The sequence below is a fragment of the Staurois parvus genome, unplaced genomic scaffold (genome assembly GCF_062004578.1).
Source record: "Staurois parvus isolate SC_StPar_1 unplaced genomic scaffold, SC_StPar_1.0 ptg000734l, whole genome shotgun sequence".
Taxonomy (NCBI): domain Eukaryota; kingdom Metazoa; phylum Chordata; class Amphibia; order Anura; family Ranidae; genus Staurois; species Staurois parvus.
Genome location: NW_028318530.1, coordinates 1,889,418 through 1,904,559, shown reverse-complemented (window position 1 = coordinate 1,904,559; position 15,142 = coordinate 1,889,418). Strand labels below are relative to the sequence as shown.

The 15,142-nt window shown below is 41.5% G+C and overlaps 1 protein-coding gene across 7 annotated transcripts in view; it reads right to left on the bottom strand.

Moving 5' to 3' along the window:
• The window catches only part of APBB2 (amyloid beta precursor protein binding family B member 2), a 387,866-nt gene that overhangs the window by 70,941 nt on the left and 301,783 nt on the right, over window positions 1-15,142 (bottom strand). Inside the window, exon 1 of one of the 7 annotated variants that reach the window (XM_089654018.1) lies at window positions 6,329-6,474. The exons of the other annotated variants lie outside the window; for them this stretch is intronic. The gene's annotated coding sequence lies outside the window, so the exon portion shown is untranslated. Of the gene's footprint in view, window positions 1-6,328; window positions 6,475-15,142 lie in introns of those variants that run through there. 7 annotated transcript variants of the gene reach the window in all.

Genomic DNA, 15,142 nt, shown 5'->3' with positions numbered 1-15,142 from the left:
ATAGAAGGAAAAATGGATGGGGCTAAATACCATCAAATCCTTGAGGAAAATCTGCTGCCCTCTGCCAGAAAGTTGACAATGGGAAGAAGATTTACCTTTTAACATGACAATGACCCAAAGCACACAGCAACAATGACAACACAGTGGTTGAAGGAGAAAAATGTGACTTAACCCCCCATTGAAAATCTGTGGCATGACTAGAAGACTGCAGTCCAAAAATGTTCATCAAATTTACCTGAACTTGAACAGTTCTGCTAAGAAGATTGGGCAAAAATTGAAAAGTCTAGATGTGCAAAGTTAGTAGAGAAATATCCCAAAAAACTAAAGGCTGTAATTAAAGTAAATTGAGTAAATACAGCTGTATAAAACAAAAACTGTGTCTGTCTTCAATTCGGGTTGCAAAGCAACAAAATGTGATTGCTTTAAAAGGGAGTGATTCTTTTCTATACCCATTGTATGTAGATATTAAACAGCATCCCAACTGTCAGGAGCCGCCGCGACACATGGCTCGGCGCAGGCGCAGTTTGCCCGATCACGCTGGTGTACGGGCACTAGGTCCTGGCCGGCCGCGGCGAAGATGGAACCCGCGCATGCGCACTCGGAGCCGCGGGTGCGCGCCTGGCACCAATGACAGCGCAGGGTGCGGTATTTAAATCCGCCCTGCGCTGACATGAATTGCCGTTTGGTCTCTCTGTGTTCCTGATCTTGTGTACTCGTTATTCTGATTGTTGCTGACCCAGATTGCCCCTGACTGTGCTGTACTCTCCTGCTCTGACCCCTGGCTTGCCTGACCTCCCTCCTGGATGCCCCCTATTGGATCTGATCTTCTGTTGCTGACCTGGCGTGTGACCCGACCATTCTCTGCCCGCTGCTTTGTACCGCGCTGCTCCCACGGCTACCGACTCGGCTTGTCTGACCACGCTCCTGCTCATCCATCCATCCACCTTGCTCTAGCACATCCGCCTCTTCACATCAGGCTCTCATCCTGCAGATACCTCTGGGGGATCCCTCTACCACGGGTAGGTATACTCAGGGGCCGCGACCTAGTCTCGGCCTGATCCAAGTCCATCCCCACCATCAGGGGTCCTGGTGAACAAGCAGACCGGGACTTAGACTCCGCGCTCTGGGGAATCCTAACCAGTGGGTTGCTAGAGGTGCCGCCAGGCGGTTCTTTACACCAACATTTTTTTTGAATTGGGGTTGTACAACCACTCTAAGTGTGTGCCCTGCCCCTGCTAGGAGAGAGTCACCCTGGTTAAGGTTATATAAGGAATGTGGGGAGCTTTCTGAGTTAGTTACAGGACAGTGATTATAATTTTCCCTTGTGGCCGCAGTAGTATGGACCAGCATGTAGGCAGGAAGACCATGTCATTAGCTTCCCCCCTGGAAAGAAGATTGATTTATGCTTTGTTCTTTGACAAGAAGCATTTCAAGCTGGTTTGTTTGTAAAAAAAATTTCTTCATGTTAAAAACTATAAAAAACATTGAAACAGAAAAGCACTTCCTTGTGTTGAGTGTCCCTTTCTCCTAGAAATGGCCCTATGCATTTGGGTCACAGTGGGGTACAATGCCAGCTAAGCATACAATGGATGTGGGAATAATCCAGGGAGTGCTGGTAGGCCAGGCTGAGCTACCCTGCAGGTCTTCCTTAAGTGTCCAGTGCTGGGATCCTGAGGGCCCCATGCTGAAAATACTAAAGCAGGATCAGGGAGGCCATCAATGGACCAGACAGGAATGGGTTAAAGAGCAGCTGTGCTCCCCAAGTACACTACAACCAAACTCAGTGAACCATATGCTCTGTGCAGTGCTAAAATGAGTTGACATTTAGTCTTTGTTCAGTTACACTGCCCCTTCCCCTTGTTAGCAGCCTGTAAACAGGTCCATACCCCCTGAAAAGAACCTGTCAGGATGAAAAGAGGGGAGGTACCATTACTGTTATATACAGTGAATATTGCAAGTAGGTTGAGAGTCTATTTATCAAAGTCCACCCACGCTAGGCCAAAAAAATCAGCACTAAGATCATATGATCTTCACACCAAGGTGTCCTGTGCTCTCTAGCTCTAAAGTAGGGAGGTTTGATAAAGTGTTGGAAAGCTTTAAAGTTCAATACATGCATTAACTGCAGTACATTTTGGTAATGTATTTAGAACAAGGTACAGTTTAACTCAACAGCCTCAACAGACCTGCAGACCTTGACCAGTTCTTCCAGGCTGCTAGCCCAACCTATTTAAAAGTCATCCAACTGTTTATCCTACCATAATCAGGGCATAAATGTTGTCTTTGCAGACTTAACAAGACCGTTTAACAAAACCTATAAAAACAGCTTTGTTTCTCTATAATTTTTTCCTGCTTAATGTGGACTTTGTCCATTTATGGTGTTTTAATCATGGACTGGCAGATAGCACAAATAACCTGTGTAAAACCCCTTGTTACAACGATGTGATGAGAATTAGCATTGTAATGTTTACTTTCTACTATGCTAATAAAATAAATCAGGTGGCCTGGTCATTTAATCCGGGTGATCAACACTGTAAAAGTCACCCTACATTACAGACATAAAACAAATACATGGTTAAATGCAAATGTCAATTGAATACAAAACAATCTAGTGTCCCACAGCATTACATTTATATTGAAGTACTTAATCACTTTTATGTTTTATCTGCTTGGGAATGTTTTTATAGCTGTGAAGATATTGTGGTGCTGATGGATTGCAACTATTAGATACATTACATGGGTGCTGTGCTTTCGCTCAAGTATATTCTGTGGTTATAACTTAATAATTGTTAGGAAGTCATTAGTATGAGGTCTTGTTCCCACAGAATGAGTTAATAAAATCAATACACAAGCTTCCAGTTAAGACACAAAAACTGTATCCTGGAAGTAATGACTTCCTAACTCCCAAGGAATATGCCTACTGTTATGGGGCAATTTGACACGCATAAGGTATTTATCATTTTTATTCATTTGTATATATAAAATGCTTTTAGACTGTGCTGATAGTGGGGATGCTGCCACCTGCAAGGGACAGCTTTAGGAACATAGAAGAGTGATGACAGAAAGAGATAAAAGGGTTGACTGAGTATGCCCCTTTTATGATTTTACTGTTTTTGTGTGAATATAGGTCACCAAAGCATGTTTAAATTCACCTACTGCTTACTGACTTATTACCTTTTCTGGAAGTGTGTTCCAAACATCAACTACTCAATAATAATAATAATGTTAATTTTAGAATCTCCTCCTGGTCATGTCCTCTATATCTTGATCTTAGACTCAAATTAAAAATACTGTCCTCACCTTATTCACACCCATATTAAGTAAATACTGTATTAGGTTCCAAAATCTGTCCTTGATATGGTTTATCCCTCAGACCTTTCACTGTTGCATTTCTCTGGATTTGTTCTATCTCATCAATATCCTTTGTAAGTAAGGTCTCCAGAACTGGACAAAATATTTTAAAGAAATTAAATCCTTCCTCCTGCTGGAGATCTCTCTAGTGAATGATTGCCACTTGCAGTCAATATATTGGGTACAGACTGTCTCTGAAAATGGCGGTATATGCCAAAAGGTCTGGTGTGTTTTCATATTGTGTGCTTGGCAAAATCCAATGCAACCTCTTCTTGATATAACACTTACTCCTGATATTTGAGCAGATATTCCGAACAGTGCACAGAGATCACTACTAAGATGAGGTCTGTAAATTGTGGACAAACTGGTGTGTTGCTTCTAACCTTGACCGAAGACAATAGGGAATAACCTCCATCCACCTCCATCTTTCCTTTTTCATTTAATACTTTTTGAAGAAAAGAGGACAGCAGCACACATGACATTGTCACGAGGGCTCTTTACCACAATCAGTATTCAGCATCATAGTATTCTGGAAGATCAGCACTGGCAGAAATATGCATGTAGCCATTGCTAACCACCTCCAGAAAATACCTGGCTGTCATGCTAATCTAGTATTTATGGCTGAGACACCAACTGGGGTAAGATTAGAATTGATAGATTTATAGTTTGTGTTGAATGAGTCGTGAATATATTGAAGCCAGAAGATCTTCATGACAGCCAGCCAACTAAAATTTGTGGATGGAGATATTAGGAATAGTAGTGTTTTCTTTACTTTAGCAGGAGATGAATCACCAGTGCACTGAGAGGGCTTGGAAGTGACATAAAAATCTCAACTCTATATTAATTAGGTGGAATGCAGAGCAGGTATCAGAAATAAATGTATTATCTCACATATCGTAACCATCAGTGTTTATTTTGTTCTTAATTTTATTCCTTATACTAAAACTATCCCATTGTAGTATGTACATACTGTAGTATCTATTTTGGCGCCATTTTATAGTTACTAGAATGTGACGTAACAGTAAGTCTTGTGCACATAGATTGCTACAAACAGCATCTAGAATAGAGGCATTGACAACCTGTTATCTTTCATTGCTGGATGATCTACAAGTTGTGGTGTGGCCTGGCATTTGCTGACTGGATAGGTATGCTAAGACCTGTCACTCCTGAACATCTGGACTGAAGCAGGATGTCCGTATGTGATCTACAGTAAGCACATAGCGAATTTCACAATTTGCACTTCTATGAGCAACTGACACAACTAATAATTTGAGCTGTGCAGGTTTAGGTCTAAGGAAACTGAAATCTTCTTTATCTGATGGGGAGAACTGTTTGATTCATTCTGTGAAATATTTGGCTCTTCACGTCAGGTTTCCAAAGTAATGCTTTCATTCCGCACAAAGCCTTGGCTTCATTTTAAAGCAAGCGCTTAGCAACAACATCCTTCTCTAAGAAATGAGGAATTTCCCATGACAAAGGGCCTGAAGAACGTGGTGTACAAGCTATTACGTGTGGTATGACCTGCCCTAAATCAGGAGAAATAAGGAATGGATTATACACATCAGACTAAGATCTCAAATTCTTTGCTATTATGAACGTCAACAGAGAAAACAGAGAAAAATATTTCTGAGCATAATGTTCCATAATCATAAAAGCCTACAGTTAGCCATGTAGAAGCCAATTTTTAGTAGCAATGCAGTTCATTCAAGGAGGACTTTTAGAGGAAGCAGCATAACCAGATCCTGAATTTTAGTGAATACACTTCTCAGTGTGCTGGGTAATTTATCATAATTACTTGTCAAAGGTTTCACTTTACAGGAAAGGAATATTCCACTTACTCTGTACAGACCAACTGTGGTAGAGAATTGTGTTTGGAGTAACAATTACAATAAGTACCATTGCATGGCATTCTTTTCTTTCCTTAGTATAAACTTACGAACAAATACTTTTTGTATCAATGTCTTTTATTCAGAATGATTGACCTTATTTGATTTTAACTTGCCAGATGATCTATTATTTTTTTTGCTTAAGAATTATAGCTGTTATTACTGTAAAATCATGATTATTTCCAGCAAATCTTCATTCAATTAATTTCTTTCTGCTAGCTACTACAGATTCACCAAAAAAGTTTTGAAAAAATACCATACATGCTATAACCCAATGATGATGCCACTAATCAAAAAGTCACCAACCTGTTCAACTGATACCTTTTTGATTAAATAAATAGTGCCCATGTATGGTATCGCCTTACATTAAAGACAATCAGAATTGTAAATATAGTTATCGCCATTATAATTGGATTGATATGACTGTGAGCACCTTTGGATTACAAGCATAGTGAACTTCTTGTCGTAGGCAGATATAAAGTCTTAGATTAGAAAGCTTCTTTACATATTACTCTCAGAGCTAAATGTATAATCTGTGCAAAACTGATACAAAGCACAATAAATTGAAACAATAGGAAATCAGGTATGACAAGAGCAGATTCAGATACTTTTAGTCCATACATTAGGCCGCACAGGCTAATTTAATGGAAAAGACAAGCAGCATTGCTGTACCGTTTTTTTTTTTACAGCTATCAGATTTTACCTTTTGTCACTTTAGTGCAGTGACACCAGTTCACGATAAGCAGTTGCCGTGGGTTGATGCACTCTCGATAGAGCTGTTTGCATCGTTAAATAAAAGCCACAGGGCTATATGTAGCACTACTGCACTCATTGTGCGAGTTCCACTACCAGCCTTTTACGATTATGTCCCAAAGTGCCATTGTTCCAGTTAACATCACACTGACATCGCCAAGGTTACACAAAATAAATTTATCAAAGACTTACTGCCCTGTCAAAACCTCAACAAATTAGTCCTTCTGCAATTTCCACGACTGGCGAGACTTGGTACTCCTGGACACATGCAGTGGAGATAATGAAGAACGAATGCTCTTTGTGAGGCAGAAAATGAAGGTATTAGTCATGTAATAACAAACCTGTGATTAGAAACAGCAGCAGGTCATGTAGAAGGCAGGGAGAGAGCGGAGAAATCAGAAGGTACACATGCAGCATTTCCAGTCCTTCGTCAAGAATTGTGAGAAGCTACTGCTGCGAGTCCCGCCCCCCCACACCAAAAATACTCCCAGCCCTCCTTCCATCCTGCCTCTCTGAAGGTTAATGCATTTCTAACACAAATTCACTTGTACGGGTTGTATTGTACACAGAGCATGGGGAGAAACTGACAGGATCCAGGAGACATGTGAACAAGAGATGTTAATAACTGCTAATTGTTGTCACCTATATTGACTGGTCCCATGTAATTAGCAAACATCCCCTGGAGACAACAGCAAACTATGCACTGGAATGTCTTGCTTAAAATACAAAATAGCCATTGCAAGCCAATGATGAATTGTTCCCATAGCAATAAGCAGTATACATGTTAATTGTGACCTCACAAGCATCCGTCCTGAGGAATGAGCCACAAAATTATTTAAATACATCTAAGGTCGATCACTAAAATGTCATATAAACTTTAATATTCTAATATCATTTAAAAAACTGGATTTGTGTACTTACAATTAAATCCATTTCCTGGAGTTCATTGAGGGACACAGGATACCAAGATAATTGGTTATACTGCTACAGGAGGTTTTAGACACTGGCAAACGAACGTGACCCATCTATTATAATCCCTCTCACTCCCAACATGCCTCAGTTTTGTAGAAAAGTAATACCAGGAGCAAGATCATAGACACAAAGTGGTGGGACCTGTCTCCCTTAATCAAATCCAAGATATAGATTTTAAGGTAAGTACAAAAATCCACTGTTCTCATTCAATGAGGGACACAGGATTCAGAGGCAATTGAGATGTTCAAAAGCAGTTCAAATAAGTGGTGAGCAACAGCAACAAACACTAACAGGCCCACACAAGTAAAACTGAACTTGGGGCTGCCTGCAGCTCAAACAGTCTCCTACAGGAACTTATAGAGACCATCAAGGATGACAAAGAGAGAGTCACTCTATCTGACAGAAGCAGTGGCTATGAGACAGACACAAATGGTACATACCACACTCAAACAATGAAGTGATCTACTGCTGATGCACTGAAGCAAGACAGAGATGGGAGAACAATATCCTGGTTGAGGAAAAATAGTGAGGAAGTATGTTCTAGGCCTCAACAACACCTTGTCCTTAGGAAAATTCCTGATAGGTTTAAAAGACGGTTTCTGAAGTGATGAGAGAAATTCAGGTTCCAAAGAGCAACAGGTGAATACACATGGAGAGCTACATGAGAGATACTCTGAACAAAAGGTCTTACTCAAAGAAATGGAGGCTAGTGGTCTCTGGAACTAGTACCGGGATCTGCCAACTGTTGATCCAGGCCCGAATGCTGAATTCCTGGGATGAAAGTTTCTTTCCTCCCATCAAAAGAAGCATGATTTCCAGGTGCGATGGTAAAGTTTGCAAGAAGTAAACTTTCTGGCTATAAATATATTGTGGGAATCACCAAGTTAGAAGATACCCCTGTCCCTTAAGACTTGGGCTTTAACAGCTATGCCATTAAAGCTTGCGAACATGTTAAGGATAATAAATGAGTCCTTTAGACAGAAGGTCCATATGATCTGAAAGAGTCCACAGAATATCTGTCAGGAGCCTGTTTCGGTCAGAGTACCATATCTGTCTGGGGCTATCACTATCACCAGAAAGCCCTCCATTTCAATCCTACAGAGCAGTCAAGAAAGGGGTTTCTGGGAAGAAAAGGTGTGGATTAGGCTGAACTGATCCCATGGATCCACCAGAGCACTGACTGCTCTCCCAGAGGATCTCTTTCCCTGTAGTCAAAGCTGTCCAGTTTGCTGTTGAACCTGGATACCAAGAGACAAGTGTACAATCCAAACATACATGTTCCTGCATTAAAAATGACTGTGTGTATAAGTGGGTACTGCAGCTGCAGCGACCGCTGCCTGGAACTGAACAGAATCAGCAAGGGAGAATAACACCAGCACGCCGAGGATTACCAATATGGGTCCAAAATTTTAAATGAATGATCACACAGTTACAGCAAGGCAACGTTTCGGAGTCTCGCAGGACCCCTTCATCAGGCATGTGACATGCCTGATGAAGAAGTCCTGCAAGACTACAAAATAATGCCTTGCTGTAACTATGTGATCGTTCGTTAAAACTTTTGGACCTATATTGGTGATCCTCGGTGTACTGGATACCAAAAGAATCACATCTAGCATCCCACACCTGTGACACAGATCCTGGAACACCACTGGGTGTAAAGACCACTTTCCAATATCAAAGTGCTGCTGGCTAAGAAAGGCTCCCTTTCAGTTGTTTATGATTGTAATGTAAACAGATCACAGGTCAGAACAAGCCTTCCGGTTCCTTTCACCAAGCTGATGTATGCTACAGCTGTGGCACTGTCTGACCGGATCATGGTCAAATGGGTTGGGACTGCCTCAAATGAGGCTACCATCAGCCCCAGGAATCTCATGTAGAAGTAAAGAGTTGGGTGATTCCTAGACTGAAGAATCTGAGTCTAGGAGCAGAGAGTTAGACGTTTCTCTTGAGGAAGAAAAACTATGGCTTGAACAGGGTCTAGGATAAGACCTCAATACTCCAAGCAATTAATTGGCACCAACACTAAACTCTGAAGGTTCAGGATCCAACAGATTCTATTCAAGGCCTGATTGTCAAAGCTACATTTTCTGCCAGAACATGTGCTGACTGATTCCTCAACATGAGGTTGTCCCAAAATGGGTATATTCTAAGAGAATGGCAGGACTAGTACAGGGGCCAAAATCTCGGTGAAGGTTAGAGTTGAAGATGATAGGTCGAATGGCATAGCCACAAACTGGATGTACTGGAGACCCAAAGCAAAATGAAGAAAGAGTTGATGTGCTGGACAATTGGGGCATATTGTATCGATATGTATCTTTAACCATTTCAATACCGGGCAATTTTACACCTTCCTGCCCAGGCCAGTTTTCACGTTTCAGCACTCTCACACTTTGAATGACAATTGCGCGCTCATACAACATTGTACCCAAACTAAAATTTTATCATTTTCTTCACACAACTAGAGCTTTCTTTTGGTGGTATTTATTCACCGCTGGGGTTTTTATTTTTTGCTAAATTAACAAAAAAAGACCAAAAATTTTGAAAAAAACCCACATTTTTCTTTGTTTCTGTTATAAAAGTTTACAAATAAATAATTGTTCTTCATAAATTTAGGCCAAGATGTATTCTGCTACATGTCTTTGGTGAAAATAACCCAAATTAGGATGTATTATTTAGTTTGTAGGAAAGTTATAGAGTTCACAAACTATGGTATAGATCTGAATATTGATTTTACATACTGTCACCAGTGCAGTACAGCGTCATCATATAACTGGCATGGCGGTGATCAGGGACACTACTGGTGACAGTATGAAAAAAAAAATATATATATTTTTTTTATTTTTTTTAATTTTTTATTACATTTTTTAAAAAAATGTTTTTTCATATTTTACTATGACCAAAGTAGTACAATGCTACCATAGTAACATTGTACTACTTTGGGGAAGTGATCAGTATTTTTTTTTTTTTTTTTTACACAATTTGCTTTTAGCAAAGAATTACTTTGCTATAAGCAAGCATTTACCTGAATGAAATCGATTGATTCAGGTTTTTTTTTTTTTTGTGCTTAGCTGTGATTTGGCCACAGCTAATCACATGACATGTGCATGTGACCTGCTGTGATCATTCACAGCTAGGCACTAGTATACAATGGATGGCATGAATGAAGCCATCCATTGTATACAAGTGTCATGTGACCTGCTGTGATTGGTCACAGCAGGTCACATGGTACCAGCAACGGGGGCCGGTACTCAGATCTGTCATCGGCCGTGTCCGAGGTACACGGCCGGTGACAGATCGCGCCGCTGCGCGGCTCTTCAACCGCGCGAACTGCGCATGTGCGGGAGCACGCCAAATGGCGTGCACCCGGAAAGCTAAAGCGTTTTTGAAGCCGCCAAACGGCTATAGGCCGGGCGGCTAATGGTTAAAGTGGAACTACACTGCATCTGGACACCACAAACCTAAAAGGCTATTTAATTCATTTTTAATATTCAAACCAAACTCATCCATCCATTCATTTCTCCAGGTTTTATTTTGCTGAAAAATCACTTTGAAAAACACCCCCTAGCATTTCTGGCTGTGGCCATCTTGAGTAAAGGCAAATGATTCATATAGCATTTACTTCGTGGAATATATTTGCCTATAGCTCAGGTATGTAGGCAGGAGGGTGTGCTTAGGTGAGAAAACCCTCCTGCCCTAGTGAAGACTTCTGGGATGTTTGACATCATTTGCATAGTCCATAGAAACCAGGAAGTAACTGAACAAATGTAAAAAAAAAAAGGTTTAAAGCAAGTAAATATAATATACCTTCCTATCTATTTGCGAATGCTAGCAGTATTAGGATTACAAATAGTCAATGTAGATTGAGAAAGTGAACTTCCACTTTAAGGCCCACAGAGAACAGAAAGTCTTCCTCATGGAGAAAGGCAACAAAAGACCTCAGGAATGTTTGGATCCAAATGAAGACATTTAGTTCCTTGAGATCCAAAATGGATTGCCTGCCCCTTTTGTTTAGAGAACTGTGAAATAGTTAAAGTAGAACCCCTGGATCCAGAGGGCCTACAAGGTTATCTGCTAATCTGTAATCAGGGTGCCCTGGGAAACCACCGCCCATACTCAGGCATCTGAGATGCTGTCTGTCCAGGTGTCAGCAAACTGGGTACTTGGTTTGGATATGGCTATTGAAATTGAGGCCTGGGAGTATCTTTCTTGATGACTGAAGAGGATCCTTAAATGGGCATAAGGCCTACATCTACAGGATCACAGAAAGGTAGCAGCACTAGTAGAAGCTGCAGGCTGATTTTTCAGTTTCAGAGTGGAGCCGAAATAGTCTCTCTAAGTAATGGCAGCTGCATGCAACTCCTCAGGGGCAATATCATCTGTTAAGGATTTATGAGGCTCAGCATCAGACAAAGCTTCTGTGGCAGAAGCCTCAAAGACTGCTAAGGCTGTAGACAAATTAGGAAGTGATTCTGCAGGGGAATGCTTCCAAGCACATCTATGTCCTATGAGGTCAGAGTCAGCAATCAAGATGGCAGTTTGGCCCATAAAAACCTAAATAACTCTGGACTCCTGAGATAGAACTGAGGAGAAGGCATTGGAGTGTGGAGGTATGCTTATGGCCTTTGTGGTCAGTGTCAGCAATCAAGATTGCAATTTGTCCCTTAAAATCTACATAATTGTGGTGAAATCTTCCTGAGATAGAACGTGAGAAGGGGACCATGCCTTGTGGAACAAAGGAAGACTCAAGGGACTCAAGCAGAGGGCAACATTCTAGGCAGTCATACTAGATTCTTGAATGGGTGCACTGCTGGCAGCACTGGAGCTGTTAGTGGATAGTGAGCTGGAGGGTCCCATTACAGAGGGCTGCTTTCTGTGTGTCTGAAATCTGACATGTTGCACTGGAAACAAAGCTTAAGATACAAGGCTAGGCCTTAAATACTCATGAACTGCTTCTGGTAGAAGGAGAGATTCAGATGATCAAAAGGTGACCAGAGGAGGTTCCCTGTGGGTAATAAGGAGCAGCATATAGTGTATAAAACAGAAGTGTGTCAAAATACCCACTTTCAATGCATCTTGCATACTGCATTTTTAAGGTTAGTTCAGCAATTTCTCACAACATATTCTCACATAATACAGCAACAGAACTACACTAGTGATTTTCAATAGGTCACGCTAATAAAATTGTTAGTAATAACTTACTAAGCCAGTAGCTAAACCGATGAAACAAATGGCTCCTTATGGTATAAACTGCACAAAAAGTGACTGATTGATACACTTAGTAATAAGTAATAGCAATTTAAGCAGCAAGATGTGTCACTAGCACTCTTTTCCAGTTTTAATTAAACAAAAACAATATTTTGAAGCCACACATATTCCCTTCTTTAAAGTGTTATTAAAGTCAAATCTTCATCTTCTCCCCCGCCAGCAATCTTGGCTCCTCCTCTTCTTCGTGTGTCTCCATAGCAAGCTGTTTGCTATGGAGGCACACTGTCTGCATGGTCCTAAGCTGTGTGTCTATGGAGCCACCCTCTATAGACTTATACAGTGAGATTTATCCCCACCCCCACTTCCTCCTCACTGCATTAGATGGACAGCAACAGGAGCCAATGACTCATGCTTGAGTGCTGTGTGAAGAGGAAGAGAGGGTGGAGAAGCCAGGGCCGGATTTACATCTCAGAAGCCTATAGGCAGAGAATTTTTCTTTTTCTTGATAAAATATTTTATATAAATATTTTTATATGCATAAAGGGGAATGCTGTGGACTGTGATGTAAAGGGGAACACTGCGGACTGTGATGTAAAGGGGAACTCTGATGTAAGGGGGACACTACAGACCATGATGTAAAGGAGATATAAGCTGGTCTCTGGTCACCAAAGCCCCTCCCCTGTACATCACAGTCAGCAATGTTTCCCTTTAGATCAGAGTCTGCAGAAGTCCCCTTGAACAGTGCAGAGCTATTATGATAGGAGTCTAATACATAATAATAATAATACATCCTGTCCAAAAACCAGGGCACTGCATTGGAGCAAGGAACACACACTTCGCTGTGTATCTATTTTACTGACTGTACCTTTTCTGAGAATACTCTGCAGTCTCTCTCTCTCTCTACAGACAGGCATCCCTATAGAAAGGATGCTCGCTCTCGAGCTGCTGCTCTGTATGTCCATTCACACAGAGTAGTGGCTCGGCCCAGCCTTCTGCTCTCTCCTCATTGGTCCACTGGCTGTGATTGACAGTGCTGTCTAAGCCAATGAGAAGGGAATGACCCAGGACAGCCGAGGCTTTCGTGCACATCATTGGATCAAGATGGGGCTCAGGCAGGTCTTGGAGGGAGCTGGGGAGCCATTGCACACAGAAGGTTTTTTTATCTTCATGCATAGAATGCATGAAAACAAAAAACCTTGAGCCTTTATAACCACTTTAATGTTATAAAAAATTATCTTTCCTTTTCTAATTGCAGTGCTATAATTTTCTGTAAAATTCAGTGCAATATGGCAACCTGGAGGCGTTATGTACACAGAAACGTAATTTCAGGCTTGCGTTATTTCCTCACTGATTTTCTTAGAAATCTGCACTAAGATACAAGTCAAATTTTAGGCATCTTCTGCAACAAAAATTTCAGCTTTTGCGAGGTGCTTGTACACAGGTACTGTGGGTTGTCATTGTATGTATTTCTGCTGTATTCATTGCACTGTGTAGTTATACAAACAGTTACAGGCTTGCCTGGGATGGGAAAGGGTTAACTGTGTCTAGACTTTTCCCAGACCGGGCCTGGCCATGTGGTACGGGAGAGCAGAAGGTGTTAATTAAGTGCACGCACAAGGTCTGCGCTATGTGCACGGTGGCACCCCATTCTGTCACTAGGGGTGAGGTGGCAGGTCTGGAGGTGAACTGGGAGAATGAATAAAAGGGAGAAATTAAACAGGTAGGGTTAGCATATTGTATGTCTCTTACTGCTTAAAGCCCAACTCCAAAACATTCTATTTTGGATAGTGCATAAATAGTGCATGAAGGGTTGGAGCCAGGTTTTACTGTGTCCCTATTGGAGGAGATTTCCCCTCATTTCCTGTCTTAACAAGATGTAAAGGGGGACACAAGACACAGACAACTACACAAAAACTCATATTTAGGCTACGTTCACACTAGCGTTGTATGCAGGCGGCAGAAAGGCGTTTGGGAAGCATTTTTACCGCTTCCCAAACGCCTCGGACAATTTTGCACATTGCAGCACATGGTGCTGTTCTAACAGGAGCGTTAGCGTCGTGGCGCGGCAAAACGGACGCTTCTGGTCAAGTCAGGAGGCGTTGAAGCCTCCTATTCTAGCTTATGGTGCCGCTCCGCAAACGGCCGGCGTTTGCGGTGCTGTTGCGACGCGGTTGCGGGGTGTTTGCGGAGCGGTAACACCTCTCAAACTTCATAATAGGTGTTTGTAGGGCGTTTATAACGCTCGGCAAACGCCTAGCAACCGCCGCTGAACCGCGCATGCGGCGTTTGCGGAGTGTTTGCCGAGCGTTAAAAAACGCTCCGCAAACGCCGGACCAACACTTGCCAAACGCTATAGGGGCGTTTGGCAGAGTTGGTAAAACAGTCAAGTGTGAACGAGCTCTTAGAAGAGTGAGGAATGGTTAGAATTCCTGACAATGTTTTTATACTGTCTGTGCCTTCCATTCCCAATGATTAATGAGCTCCCCATCAGTTATACTGGAATCAAAGGGATAGGAGATACATCTAAATTCTTCCTACGGTTTCACAGACAGCAAAAAAACTGACAGTAGTTTGGAACTCTTCCCTAAACTATCCAACATGTAAAAAAAACTGTATTGAGTTAGGCTTTAATTTTCAGTTTTGACTAGAGGGTAGCTCTAAGGAATCAGTAGGAGCAGTCACACAGCTTCAAAGAGCCCATATAACAATTTACTGTTGTGTGCTCCAAAGCCCTTTAGTTAGTATCCTCTTAGGATCCATAAAACAATGCAGTTAATGAGAGACGATAGAATTACTAGTAACTTTATTGCCCTGCATAATATGCTGGATCCCCATATATTTAAATATCATTAGTGTGAACTCATAAACTGATAGCAAGAGCTGGAATAGTTTCAGATCATGGTATTATGGAAAAAAATTACTATGTTCTCCCTAAGACAGATACAATGGTGTAATACCATCATAGTAATGGCAAAAAA